The sequence below is a fragment of the Thamnophis sirtalis genome, unplaced genomic scaffold (genome assembly GCF_051295495.1).
Source record: "Thamnophis sirtalis isolate CommonGarterSnake01/CBP01778 unplaced genomic scaffold, rThaSir2_p1.2 scaffold_11, whole genome shotgun sequence".
NCBI classification, from domain to species: domain Eukaryota; kingdom Metazoa; phylum Chordata; class Lepidosauria; order Squamata; family Natricidae; genus Thamnophis; species Thamnophis sirtalis.
The window spans coordinates 47772278-47786867 of NW_028261391.1; the positions used below are offsets into that span (position 1 = coordinate 47772278).

At 44.9% G+C, this 14590-nt stretch overlaps 1 protein-coding gene across 1 annotated transcript in view; it reads right to left on the reverse strand.

Moving 5' to 3' along the window:
* Window positions 1-1837: 1837 nt before the first annotated feature.
* The window catches only part of PCGF6 (polycomb group ring finger 6), a 57530-nt gene continuing 44777 nt past the window's right edge, over window positions 1838-14590 (reverse strand). The window contains exon 11 of the transcript XR_015698059.1: window positions 1838-1935. The gene's annotated coding sequence lies outside the window, so the exon portion shown is untranslated. The remainder of the gene's footprint in view (window positions 1936-14590) is intronic.

The window sequence follows — 14590 nt, forward strand, 5'->3', positions numbered from 1 at the left end:
TACCTCAGTCTCCAATAGGCAAGAAGGCTTGGTTAATACCCATGTGTTACTCCTCCCACGCCTTCTCTTCGGAAACACAAAATATTTTCTCATGGAAAGAATTCTTAATTCCAAAATCTTATTTTAAAAAATCAATGTTTTATAAAATCAAAGTTTTAGTCACCTTCTGCTGTTTCACTCCAGAAAAGTAACTCCTTAAACTTGTATTTAAAACTTCTTTCACTAAGGTTTGAACTTTGAAGGTAATTCATCTCGTGCTGTAAAACCTATTGAGCCGAAGGTTCATAATAGTTGAAAAGCAGTTAACAACCAAGTTCCAAAAGTGATTAGAAAATAAAGTATGTGAAGTAAAGTATGTAAAGTGAAAGGAAGTATGGTTGAGTGTGCCATAGTTTGAGCAAAAAGATGGCTCTAAACAAGCCAGTGACAGCTATCTCGCAATCTCCTCATGAGAAACAACTGTATGAGCAATTGTGGGCAATCTCAAGTCTCTTCTTAATCAGAGAAGAATTATGAACTTCTCTTCTTTCTGGGTCTTCATTCTATTATGAAGAAAACCCAAACTTCAGTTTTAAAACTGTTTATCAATAATTTGTCCTCCCTTCAGAATTTGGCTAGGGATCAGTGTGCATCTTAACCTTGATGGGTTTTGCAATAATAGAGCTGCATTGTTGGTATATAATAAAACAGATGATTGTTTGTTTTTTAGGTTTTGGTGGAAAAGAAGAAATCTATTAGATAGTTAACCATTGGATTTATTTAGAAAGTAGACTGGGCTTTTTTATTTCAAAACCCTACTTTTTAGACAAAAATTTAAAATTCAGTACTCACAAAGATCCCTCATTTCAATGTTTTATTAGAAATTTAAGCTATTAAACCAAACCTTATCAGTGTAGAACAAAAGTGATGAACTTTTGGCTACATCAGATTATTGATCTATATTAGAACTACAAAACTCTGGACAACCAGCAGATGGCAATCAAAAGACATAAAGCACTATTTTCTGCCATACAATTACCATTTACAATTGTGTGGCCTGGATAAGAGAGCCCTCTTCTGCGTGCATCTGCATCTGCCTTTAAGTTATCAAGATATCACACAGAAGATTAAAATTACAAATTTGGACAAGCTGAAATGAGCACTTTCTGAAATATCATATGAAAGGACAGATGACAGGCAGGTCTCAGGCAAAATATTTCTTAGCCATGTTACTTGAGGTCATTTCTAAATGAATATGTCTAGAAGTTAACTTGAGAGGCCCTGTGTGTATTTTTCTTACCACAGTTTCCTAAATGTGCATAGATAGAGATTGGTGGATAATAGGAATGGGACAGCAAAGAGACAATAACTGGAAATCAATTAAAGAAAGTGAAACAGAAGCTGCAGAGTTTGAGGATTGGGTAAGATGACGCATCTAAGAAGGAGAGAAGACAAGCAGGAGTATACAAGAAAAAAATGCAGAACATCATCAATACGATAGGTTCCTATCTAACACCCTGATACGTAATCAGCTGTAGGAGGAATAGGGCTCATATATGTGTTGTCATTATATGTATGTATGTATGTATGTATGTATGTATGTATGTATGTATGTGTCTTAATCAATTGTACTAAGTGTTTTTAGTTTGAAAGATATTTTGTCATATTAGTGATAGAGTGATTGCATTCTTTGTTTCCAGAGCCCAGTTCTTTACCCATCCCCTATTCTGTATTAGTAGGATCTCCCTCTCTTTCTCCTATTAATATTGATCAAATTAGCATATTTTTTTCATATTATGCTAGGGAACCCAGTATAATATCCATGTTTGTCTCATAAACAACACCTAGCCGAATGTAGTAGATTCTTAAAAACTATGCAGGCTTAGTTGTTTAATAGCTGGGTAGGAGACTGCCAGGAAATATCAGGGTTGTAGGACAGGAAAGCTGAAAAACATCCTGAAAAAGATAACAGAAATCACTTTATTATTGCTAACAGAATATATATAGACACACACACACATACAACTATCAGGAGTCAGAGTATTCAAGCGAGTCTATCTTTTATCCATTCACTTTTAAAGACATAGACTTTTGGGGAGAAGTAATTAGCCCAAATCAGGCAATAATACATACCTATGTGTCATATTAAGCCCAGGATGGCGAACTTATGGCACGCGTGCCACAGGTGGCACGCAGAGCCATTTTTCAAGGCATGTGAGGCATTGCCCTGTTAACTGACTTCAGCCTTTTTTTGAGGCCATTTTTTGCCCTCCCCAGGCTCCAGAGGTTTTATAGAAGCCTGAGGAGGGCAAAAACAGCCTCCCACGCCCTCCATGACATTCTCTGGAGGCTTCAGGAGCTACCCTGAAGCCTCCGGAGCACAAAAAACCACCCCTACGGGCAAAGTCTCCGGAGGGCTAAAACTGGCCCTATGAGCAAACCGGAGGTCCATTCCTGAACTTACAATTTGCCCATAGGGCCATTTTTTAGCGCTCTGGAGGCTTCAGGAAGCTCCTGAAGCCTCCCGAGGGCCTCCAGGGGGGGAGGCTGTTTTCGCCCTCCCGAGGCTCCTATAAAGCCTCTGGAGCCTGGAGAGGGCGAAAAAAGCATGCAAAAAATGGGAGGGAGTGCTTGTTATGTGCGCATGCATGCTGGGGTCGCGCATTGCATTATGGGTGTGGCACACGCCCCCCCTGCACTCCCCCCACTTTTGGCATGCGAGCCAAAAAAGGTTCGCCATCACTGTATTAAGCTCTAAGGCAGTTTGTATGGTTTTGACTTTGAGGAAAAGTAGCTATTATATTTATTTAAGAAGCCATGTCATAGCATTGTGTATGAAGCCAGAGAGGTGAGTAGACCTCTGGTTTGAGGCAAATATTCTCTATAATATTCTGATAAGATGATTCATGTTTCTTTGATTATACATCACATACCTTACTTTAGTCAGGCCACTTTTGAATCCAATCTTTTGCATCATTTAGTTCAATATTTGTACCTCATTTAGTGATTCACGTTATCAAAGCAGTTCAGACCAAGGGTGGGCAATTAATTTCCCCAAGGGGCCAGATGAGAAACTGAGACTGTTGTTGAGGACAGGACAAATGGGCCTGTGAAAATGCAAGGGCATGCACACACGCACATATGTAAATTGGAAAAAAAAGTCACTTTCAAAATAAAAGCAATTCAATTGTACTGCATGAATGGTCGACACATATTTACACTTGATTTCTTATTTCTTACACGGGCTGGCAGGGACAGCCCAAGGGCCAGATGTGACCTTGTGGCTGTAAAATGCTAAGGTCTGATTTAGACTATCCTTTCTTTATCACATTTGATTAAAAATTCTTCCATTTAAGATTTAGTTTTATATTTCTTTTATTTAAACCTTTTGGTTTTGTTCTGTAGCTTACAGTTTTAATCCATTTAATTGGTAAATGGGATAATCCTCAATTCAGCATATCTGATATCAGGGCCACTGATGTTGATTGATTAGTAAGCTGGATGTTGATTTTTCCCCCATCAGTTTATTAGCCTATATCCCCTGGATTAAGTCTTGAGAAATAGTAGCTTAGGTGGATTTGGATCCCCATTAAGCCATGATGATAGGGTTTATTTTGGTTATGGCTCAGCATTTTGTGTCAACCCAGACGTTATGATTTACTTAATAAATTGTGCTTAAGCAATGATTTAGTGCAAATAATAAACCAGGCTGGTAATTCCTGTACCACTTGTACTCTCCCCTAAAAAATTGTTTCTTTGCATATTTGAAACATTATTTTGAATATCCCCATCCATTTTATCTTAGCTTATCCTATCCTTAGAGGAAACTGCTATCCAAATGGCAGAGAAGGCAAGCAGACAGAAAGATAATAATGGTGCAGCACCTTTCTTTATGGACTCTCTGGGCCAATTTATTCTCTTTTTCTTGGTGTTTGCTCCCCAGAAGGTACTAGCACACAATATAGCTAATTTCAGGCCTATTGCTCTCCAACAGACAATTTCACACTGTAAAAGGGAGAATAGTTAGGGCCTCTCAAAAAGGAACATTCTGGTAGCCAATTACAATGACCCTTCAAAACTGTATAGTTGCAAATGTTTGTTCACTTGCACTTTAGATAGAAAACAGGCTCAAGGTTTGTAAATGGGGTAGTTGTTTCTTTGGTTTTTGTGGATGAGCCTCATTTTATTTTAGAAATGATTTGCTGAGTGCTTGGATATCACTACTTGGAGAAGTACAGCAAATGTATCTAAATTGGTTAAGAGCTTCAGAGGGGGCCAACTTGTTGGATGGTGAAAACAGCAAATTCTCAGCAATAAGGACTGAAAACAGATATCCTAAAAATAGGTTTCTCAGAGTTATTATTTGTAATATTTATTTGAAGGAAAGTGAAAGATATAGCAAAATAATTCTAGATATATATAGGCCATTTAAGGTAGCAACACTGGGTTTTTCCCCACGTTCTCATGTTTGTTCAGTGTAAAAAGTACGTTGAGAGAGGAGAAATGAATTGCATTGCTTATTCTAAGATTTATTGAAATGAAAATTGAAATCAAACCACTTGAAAACAAACTTAAAACCCATAACATAAATATTAAAAGGAGAGCAATAATAAATAAGAAAACATGATTATATGTCCTGAAAATAGCATGTCCCTTTGAATGACCATCTTCTAGGATATAAACAAGGGAGATGAGGGGAGTCACTCTTGTTAGGGTTCACACGTACAGAAAATTTGGGTCCTTTCTTCATTTATTGCTTCCTTATACTTGCAACGAAGTTGATCACACTACCGGGGCCCCAACAGGCATTCTAGTTAGTGCAAAGGGAAAAAAGAAGAAGTGAGTGAGTGAAGTACCATAATGAATGAATGTGGAATGACCTTTGTTCTAGTAGAATATCTGAAAGCAACATGAGAAAGAACTGGACTGCACAGTGGAACTAAAGTGATTGGATATCCCTAAGGTGACCAGATTTTCAGATTGGTAAAGAGGGACACCTTTGACCGGGGGGGGGGGGTGATTAAAAAAATTTTTTTTTCACTTAACAAATGTGGCAAGAAAAATTATAAAATGGGGCAAAACTCAATAAATTTCTCACTTAACAACATAAATTTTGGGCTCAATTGTGGTCGTGCATTGAGAACTACCTGCACTTATCTTCAGTGTTACTTCATTCTGCTGTAGCATTAAATTTCATATAGAACAAGCTTGTTCTTTCAGAATTGTGGAATTGTTATATAACTGTCTACCTTTAGAAAAGTTTCTCTTGAGTTAAACTCAGCTCCTATAATTTTATTGATGTGTCGTAATTTTCTTAGCAGTAGTATGGAAATTGTCATTGTTGCTTTTGGACAATTTTTAATATTTTCCTATTAAATATACAGTACTGAGATTCCCAGGTGGATTCCCCTCCAATTATTAGCCAGGTTCAACCCTGCTCATCTTTTTGAGAGCAGGCAAAAACAGCCAGGTTATATCCCTACAAATTGAAAGCTCTCTCCCTCCCTCTCACTCTATCTCTCTCCCCTCCCTTCCTCTCTCTCTTGTCACTCTGTGTGTATGTGTGTGTGTGTGTGTCTGTCTCTCACTCACTCACTTAATCACTCACTCTGTGTGTGTCTCTCTCTGTCTCTCTCCCTCCCTCCCTCTCTATCTCTCAATCTCTCTCCCCTCCCTTCTTCTGTCACTCACTCACTCACTTAATCACTCACTCTGTGTGTGTGTGTCTCTCTGTGTCTCTGTCTGTCTTTCTGTGTGTCTCTCCCTCCCTCCCAACATGCAGATGGGCTCCGGACCAGGGGAGCCTCTTCCTTCTTTTTAACCAGGTGATCTTCTAAGACTAAGACATAACAAAGAACCTTAATTACAGGCTGAACAAAAGAGCCCATCCGGGAAGACTAGTAACATGAGGGCGATCCCTCATGTTACTCAGACCAGCTGAGCCTCTCTGGACATCGCAGCAGCAGCGTGCTACAAGAAGGGTGAGTGAGTGAAGACCTTTCTAGCCGGCGCAAATGAGGTGGGCTGCAAGAGGGAGGAAGGGAGTCTGGATTGGCACTGAGCAGGGAGCAGATGCCCTGAAAAGGCATTTAGAGGTGGGGGAGGGAGGGGTTAGGTTAAAGAAGGGAAATGGGAAGGAAACCAAGGCTTTAGCCCCAAGTCAGCGGCTGGTCAATCCACAAGGGTACATTCCTGGCGGAATGTACCTTCCTAGCTTTGAATTAAGTTCGCTGAGGATGGTGGGCTACTTCCGATGTTTAAAACGCCCAGCCTCAAACTTGACCAGGCGACCACAACCCCCACCCCACCCCTCTCTCTCTCGTTCAAGAGTTCTCACCTGCGCCCTCTGGTCTGGCAACCTATCTTGCCCTACCTGGTGAACAGGATGACACTGTGCTCCAGGGGGCTGTTGCTCACTTTCTGCCAGCTCTCCCGGATCAGCTTCTGATCCGCGCTGGAAAGTCTGTCGCGCTCCATTTCTCTCCCAGAGCGAAGTGCCAAAGGGGAGCAGCAGCGTGGCACGACAAAACCGCGCTCGACTAAGCCGCGCCCGATTAAACCGCGTCGCTGATGTCATCAACATGGCGACAACAGCGAGCGCGGAGAAAGAAGGGCGCTTTAAATAGCGCTTTGAAAGCAAGCCGATTCAACTTAAGGTAAGGGTTAGGTTTAGGGTTAGCTTTAGGGTTAGCTTTAGGGTTAGGTTAAGAGTTAGGGTTAGGTTTAGGGTTAGGTTAAGGGTTAGGGTTAGGGTTAGGTTAAGGGTTAGGATTAGGTTTAGGGTTAGGTTAAGGGTTAGGTTTAGGGTTAGGTTTAGGGTTAGGTTAAGGGTTAGATTTAGGGTTAGGTTTAGGATTAGGTTTAGGGGGTTAGGTTTAGGTTTAGGGGTTAATTTTAGGTTTAGCGTTTACAGCGTGCTTCTGTCTCCGCGCTATTGTCGCGCTGTTGATGACGTCAGCTACGCGGTTTAGTCGAGCGCGGTTTAGTCGAACACGGTTTTGTGGTGGAACCGAGCAGCAGCGCCATTTCGGGAGAAATCTCCGCTCGCCGCTCAAAGGCTCGGGCTGCCCCGGGAGGAACAGGTGGCCCGGATCCCCGAGCAAATAATAAACAAATCCACACACGGGGCTCGACGGAGCTTTGAAAGCCGCTTTCTCGCCTGGAGCTTCCCTTCACATCTCTGGAACGGCTTGGCTCCTTTTTTTTTTTTAGGGTGCCCCTCCGTTGGGAGGAAGAGGAGAGGCTCCAACTCTGCCCAGAGAAGGAGGCCGAGCGCTCCAGGGAAACGCCATGTTGCTTGAGGCCACGGGAGCCAGTAGGAAGGCGGCGGAGGGGCAGGAGCAGGAAAAAAGGCCCGATGGCTCCTCAAAAGCACAGCGGCGGAGGAGGGGGCAGGTGTCGATGTTAAGCTTTGCTGCCCAGCGCTGGCAGAGGGGGCGGCTCCCCCTCTGCTCGGAGCACCTGAGCTGGGCACCGTGTTACCCCTGCCCTGCCTACTCAGACCAGCTGAGCCTCCCTGGACGTCGCAGCAGCAGCAGCCCCAAGTGCGCCGATCTCGGCGTTTTTCGCATTGGGGCGTGCTGCAAGAAGAGGGAGTGATTGAAGACCTTTTCTAGCCGGCGCAAATGGGGCAGGCTGCAAGAGGGAGGGAATGAGTCTGGATTGCTGCAAAGCAAGTCTTGGGAAGTCCTTTGCGCCGGCTAGAAAAGGTATATGTACTGAATGGGCTGCTCTGCTTTCTGATGTCAAACTGGGTTCAGAAATATTAATTCCTAATATAATTTTCTTGTTTTTGCCTTAGTATGAACCCAACCACTGTAACTTGTAAGCCAGATGTATTGTGGTTTATATAATAAATCCTGACACGGCAAAGTATCGCTTAGCATATTTTGTGAAGAAAATTTTGGAAATGTTTTTAGACTTAGCATTGCTTATGGAAAATCAAAAGGTATCCCTGTTCAGTTTTGGTTGTGCGTCATTTGCAAAAATTTCTTTCTGGAGAAATTGGATTTGGTGATGGTGATTTATGCCTCAGTGAATTTAGATCAATGCCATCTCCTCTATGTCAAACTGTCCCTGAAATGTCTAAAAGAACATTTTGCTGAACTAAGCCCTTTAGGACAGTGCTGGACAACCTCTCATCTTAAGAGCAAAGTTTATGTTTGTGCCCTGACTGAGACCCTCAGAAGCCAATGTTGTTGTGACATCCATGGATTGGGTAGAGCTGGCATCTTTGGTCATTTTCTAGTTTGGTGAGGGCTTAAGGAAAAATCATAATCAAAAGGGAGCATCCATTCTGCCTCAAATTCTCTCTAGAATTAAAAAAAACCCCAACCTCTAATTTTCCATTTTGCCAGTTCTGGGAAATGAATGACTGGAAATGGAATTCTGGTGGTCATATACAGCTGAGATAGTACTCATCTAATCTAAAGGCAAAACAGAATTCTGTAGGTTGCAGACATTTGTTTCTAGGTGCCTTTGGTAAGAAGATAAGCAAACAAATGATAAATACATTAGAAAAAACATTGTTCTACTCCATCTTTTATTAGATGAAGTAATTAATTTTATAAAGGAAGATTTAAAGACAGTTATACATAACAGACTATCATGTTCTGAATAGTATTCTATTTAATCATCATGGAAGCTAAAAACAAGGGATATGAGACCATGGTGCAGAAGCAAGATAGTGCAACAGATTCAGTTTGTACTTAATTGGATTTTAGTGTAATGGATTTGGCACACAATTTAAAAAAAGAAAATCTATAAAGAGGCATGAAAAGAGCTATAAATTTTATATAGATATGTGTGTGTGTGTGTGTGTGTGTGTGTGTTCGTAGATTTTCACGGGTGTAGGTATGCTGTTTTGTTGTATTCAGGTCTTTTCCCATGTAAGATTGAGATTGTCTTGGCAACGTTTTGGCGAGGTCTCACTCGCCATCTTCAGGCTGGTGTTTTTGGCTTAAAGTGTGTTTGGAGCTGCCGTCTTTCTATAAATCTTGGTGGGGGGGTGTGAAGTGCTGCCGTTGTTTCAGTAAGTGGATTGATTGGCTGTGTGGTTGTATCACGATTGGTAAATTGGTGCTGATTGGTGCTGGCTGTGTGTCTGTTGTTGTTTTGTGTTGTAACGGCCTGGGTGGTGGGTGGGGCTCATTTGTTGACTAGGGCTGGTTTCCAGATGTCTTGTAGGCGGGAAGTATCATCACGTTTATTCATGTTGTGGGGGTGTTTCTCTATTTCAATGACATTGAAGCTCACAAGTAGGTCGCTGGGTTGTAGGTTTTCTCATATCCCTCTTCACCCAAGTGCCTATTAAAGAAGCCTTGACAGCTATCCAAAACAAATACAATCCCCCTAAGCACATCCACTGCCTAACCAACCACTGCCTAACCAACACATACTTCATCCACAATGGACAAAGATACAAACAGATAGAAGGAGCACCTATGGGATCACCTCTCTCACCCATCATCACTAACCTATACATGGAACATTTTGAAACCAATGCCTTAGATAAATCTGAACACAAACACAAACTCTGGCTTAGATATGTGATGACACTTTCATGATTTGGCCACACAGAAAAACTGGACAACTTCCTCACACTTCTCAACAGTCTACACCCCAAAATACAATTTACTATGGAAAAAGAAGCTAACAACCAACTTCCCTTTCTGGACGTTCTAATCTACAAAAAAACGATTGGCTCCCTAGGACACACCATCTACCGGAAAAAAGCACACACCAACTGCTACGTAAACACACAATCCCATCACCACCCTGCACAGATCAACTCCATAGCCAAAACCCTCATCTCCAGAATCAAACGCCTAGACGACAAAGACCACCTGAAAACTGAATTACACACTCTCACAAACGTATTAATTTCCAACGGATTCCAAAGAAACACAATTACCAACCCAATCCAAAAGGAGACACCCCCCCAAGAACTGAGACACAGAACAGGACAACAGCATTGCCCTCCTCCCTTACATCAAAGGCATCACAGATGTCAGCAAAATTCTCCACAAACACAATATCATGACAGCCTTCGGCACTGACCAAAAAATAGCCAAAATCTTAAGAAACCCCAGAGACAAGATCCAGCTAGAAAACCAAGGAGTCTATGAAATACCATGCAAAATCTGCCCAGCCACATACCTTGGACAAACTAATAGGAGAATAAATGCATGCATCGCAGAACACAAGAATGCAGTCAGAAAAGAAGAAAAATCTTCCTCCCTTTTCCAGCACCTTAAAGCAACAGGACATGAAACTGATTTTGAAGGAACCAAATTAATCTCAAAAACTGAACACTTCAACAAGAGATTAATTATGGAAGCCATCGAAATAGAGAAACACCCCCACAACATGAATAAACGTGATGATATCTCCCACCTTCCAGACATCTGGAAAATAGCCCTAGTCAACAAATGAGTCCCAGCCACGAAAACCGACACCGGACCCAGAACAACATAGGACACCACCACCAATCACCCTCACCAAACCCAAACCCATCCCATAGATGAAATGCAACCACCATCCGAAAGCCAAACCATGGCAGCATCACCAACTGCTGCACCCCCCCTTCCAACCCCTACACAAAGCAAATTGACACACGCCATGAACACATGGCCAGACCGCAAACTCGGAGCCAAACCAAAGTCCAGGATGTTACATCACAGCCATCTGCTCAGGACATTACATCACAGACCTCAGGAGGTTACAACGCAAAGGCTCAGGATGTTACAACGCAGCCAACCTCCCAGGATGTTGCAGCACAGGACTCAGGATATCACTACACTAGAGCTCAGGATGTCATCACACAGCCCATTACGCAGGTCGTTACAACACAAATGACTAATGGGCACAACCAACTAATCTGCATACATCAACTCCATCAACTAATCAAGATGTAACAACACAGTCAACCAACCCGCTTACAGCAACAAAGCCAGCACTCCACACACACCTCACCAATATTTATAGAAAGACGGCAGCTCTGATCATGCTTTGCTCACACCAGCCTGAAGATGGCAAGTGGGACCTCGTTGAAACGTCACCAAGAGACTCTCAATCTTACACGGGAAAAGACCCGAATACGCCAAGACCTGCATATAACACACACACACACACACACACACACACACACACACACACACACACACACACACTAGCCATACCCTTACTAGGATTGGAACCTGTGCTGTATTGCATCTTAGGCAGATGTGTTAACCATTAAGCCACAGAGTTCCTCTCCTTATATGTGTGTGTGTGTGTGTGTGTGTATGTGTATGTGTATGTGTATATGTATATGTGAAAGCGACTGGCCGGCTTTGGGGAACGGGCCTTCGGGGAGGCCTCCGGGTGCGCCAGAGGAACCGGCCTACACCGGCATGCCGTGGTAGAAGACAAATAACAGCCCCGGCGTGGTGGGACAGAAAAAGGAATGAATTGGATGGGGCAGCAGCTGGAGGCGCTGATGCTGGAGCTGGAGAAGGAGCTGGACCTGCACGTGCGCAAAGAGTATTTTGGTATTTGTATCGAGTGTGGAAAGGGGGTATATGGGGCCAGCCAAGCATGCCAGGCCATGGGGAACCTTTGCTATACCAACTGCTTTACATGCTGCTCTGTGACACATGGCCCCCGCAGAGAGAGAGGACAAGGACGAGGAGGACGGGGAGCCTGCCCCCCACAACTATCGCCAGCTGCCCCAGCCACCTCAGACTTCCTACACTACTGCCAGGCCCCGCAGGGGAGAAGAACGAGGAATTCCCCCCCCCCAAACTACTACCAGCTCCAGCTGCCTCGGACTCGCGCTGAGCGCCTTCCCTGCGGATTTAGGAACTGCATTTTTTAGCTGGTTTGTTGGGTGTATGAGCATATGAATGTGAGAGAGAATGTGCCCACTTTTAATTTAATTATTGTATTATTGTATTTTAATAACTATTGTGGGGTGTGTCTGAAGAGTGTGTTTGATTGGTGAGTATGATAGGATCGGGAGTGCGACCTGGAATCCCCTCCACTAAGTGCAGAAGCAGAAGTGGATGGGGGCCCAGACTCGCCTCCCGTCCTGGAGTGAATGGTACGCGTGGCCTGCTGGGAAGAATGGGGGCCATTGGGGAGGGGAAGGGGTCTATGGGGATGGGGGAATGTTGGAGCATTTTGGTTATGACTGGGAGGGGTAGATATGACGGGAGCTGTAGGGCTAGCCATTACCGGGGAAGAAGGACTCGCTACATTACAGCGATTCCTTGTTCCGGCCCCTCAGGCTCAACTCAAGGACCTTGTGGCAGAGGAGTTCAGCACCCTGGTCTCAGGTTGTTGCTGCTAAATGCCAGGTTGGTTGTGAACAAAGCTCCCCTCGTCCAGGATTTAATATTAGACGAGGAGGCAGACCTGGCATGTATAACCGAAACCTGGCTGGGCCAAGAGGGAGGAGTCCCCCTCTCAGAAATGTGCCCAGATGGGTTCCAGGTGCTCCACCAACCACGACACCAGAAAAGGAGTGGGGGAGTAGCAGTTATCGTCCGAAGGTCGTTAGTTCCTCGCAGGATCCCTGCTCCAGAGATTGTGGTGTGTGAGTCTCTCCTCTTGAAGTTGGACCTAGGGGTTGAATTGGGCTTGCTGTTGACGTACCTACCTCCCAGCTGCGTCACGACAGTCCTTTCTGTGCTGCTAGAGGCAGTAGCTGGGTTGGCGGTGGAGTTCCCCAGACTAATGGTACTGGGGGACTTTAATCTGCCGTCTCTTGGTGAACACTCAGATGGGGCACAGGAGTTCATGGCTTCCATGACAACCATGGACTTGACCCAGGTAGTTCAGGGTCCAACTCATAGAGCAGGACACACGCTTGACCTTGTATTTCTCTCGGGGCAGTGGAGATGTGATCTCGAGTTAAGGGGAATAGAGACCTCGCTCTTGTCATGGTCAGATCACTCCTTGCTGAGGCTTGACTTCAGGACGCTACTCCCCCATTGCAGGGAGGTGGAGCCGATTAAGTGGCTCTGCCCCAGGCGCCTGATGAACCCGGAGGGATTTCAGAGGGAGCTTGGAGAGATACCTGACTCCCTTGTCCGCAATCCGACTGAGTCTTTGGTCGCTGCCTGGAATGTTGCAGTGGCTGAAGCACTGAATCAGATTGCGCCTTTGAGGCTACTCCGCGGCAGTGGATCCAGGAGGGCACCTTGGTTTACCGAGGAACTCTGGGAGATGAAGCGCCAAAAGAGATGCCTAGAGCGACGTTGGAGGGCTAGTAACTCTGAATCTGATTGATCACTATTAAGAGCCTTTATCAGGACTTACCTAGTGGCGATACGGGCAGCAAAATGTACGCATTTTTCCGCTCTTATTGCATCCGCGGAATCTCACCCAGCTGCCCTGTTTAGGGTGACCCGCTCCCTCCTGAAAGATGAGGAGGCGGGGGAACCCCTGCAGGGAAGAGCTGAGGGGTTCGTTCAGTTTCTGTCGGATAAAATCACTCAGATTCGGACAGACCTGGACTCCGCTTGGGCAGTACCAGCCGAGATGCCAAGGGTTAGTCTTAATCGGATTTTCTGGGATGAGTTTGAATTTGTCACCCCTGAGGAAGTGGACAAGGCCATGGGAGCGCTGAGTGCCTTCGCCTGTTTATTGGACCCGTGCCCCTCCTGGCTGGTTTCAACCAGCAGAGAGGTGATACGAGGCTGGCTCCAGACAATTACTAACGCATCTTTGCAGGAGGGGTCTTTCCCACAACCATTAAAGGAAGCAGTAGTAAGACCCCTCCTCAAGAAGCCTTCCCTGGACCCAGCTATCTTGAAAAACTATCATCCTGTCTCCAACCTTCCTTTTTTGGGGAAGGTTGTTGAGAAGGTGGTGGTGCTTCAACTCCGACGGACCTTGAATGAAACGGATTATCTAGACTCCTTTCAGTCCGGTTTCAGGCCTGGGTACAGCACGGAAACCGCTTTGGTCACCCTGACTGATGATCTCTGGCGGGCCAGGCATAGAGGACATTCCTCTATCCTGGTGCTTCTTGACCTCTCAGCGGCCTTCGATACCATCGAACATGGTATCCTTCTGCGATGCCTAGGGGAGGTGGGAGAGGCACCGTTTTACGGTGGTTCTCCTCTTACCTTTCTGACAGTTCGCAGTTGGTGTTGGTCGGGGGGCAAAGGTCGACCCTAGGCCCTTCAAATGTGGTGTGCCACAGGGTTCGGTCTTGTCCCCCCTCCTATTTAACATCTACATGAAGCCGCTGGGTGAGATCATGCGACAGCACGGGGTAAAGTACCACCAATACGCAGATGATACTCAACTGTATCTTTCTGCCCCGTGTCAGTGTAGCAGCGGACGTGATGTGCCAATGCCTGGAGGCTGTTAGGATCTGGATGGGGGTGAACAAACTTGTGCTCAATCCCGATAAGACTGAGTGGCTTTGGATGCTGCCCCCAAAGGACAGCTTAGCCTTAGACAGTCCATCCTTAACCCTGGGGGGTGAAAATTTACGCCCCTCAGAGAGAGTCCGCAATTTGGGGGTCCTCCTGGATTCGCAGCTGAAACTGGAACATCATCTATCGGCTGTGACCATGGGGGCCTTTGCCCAGATTCGTCTGGTGCACCAATTGCGGCC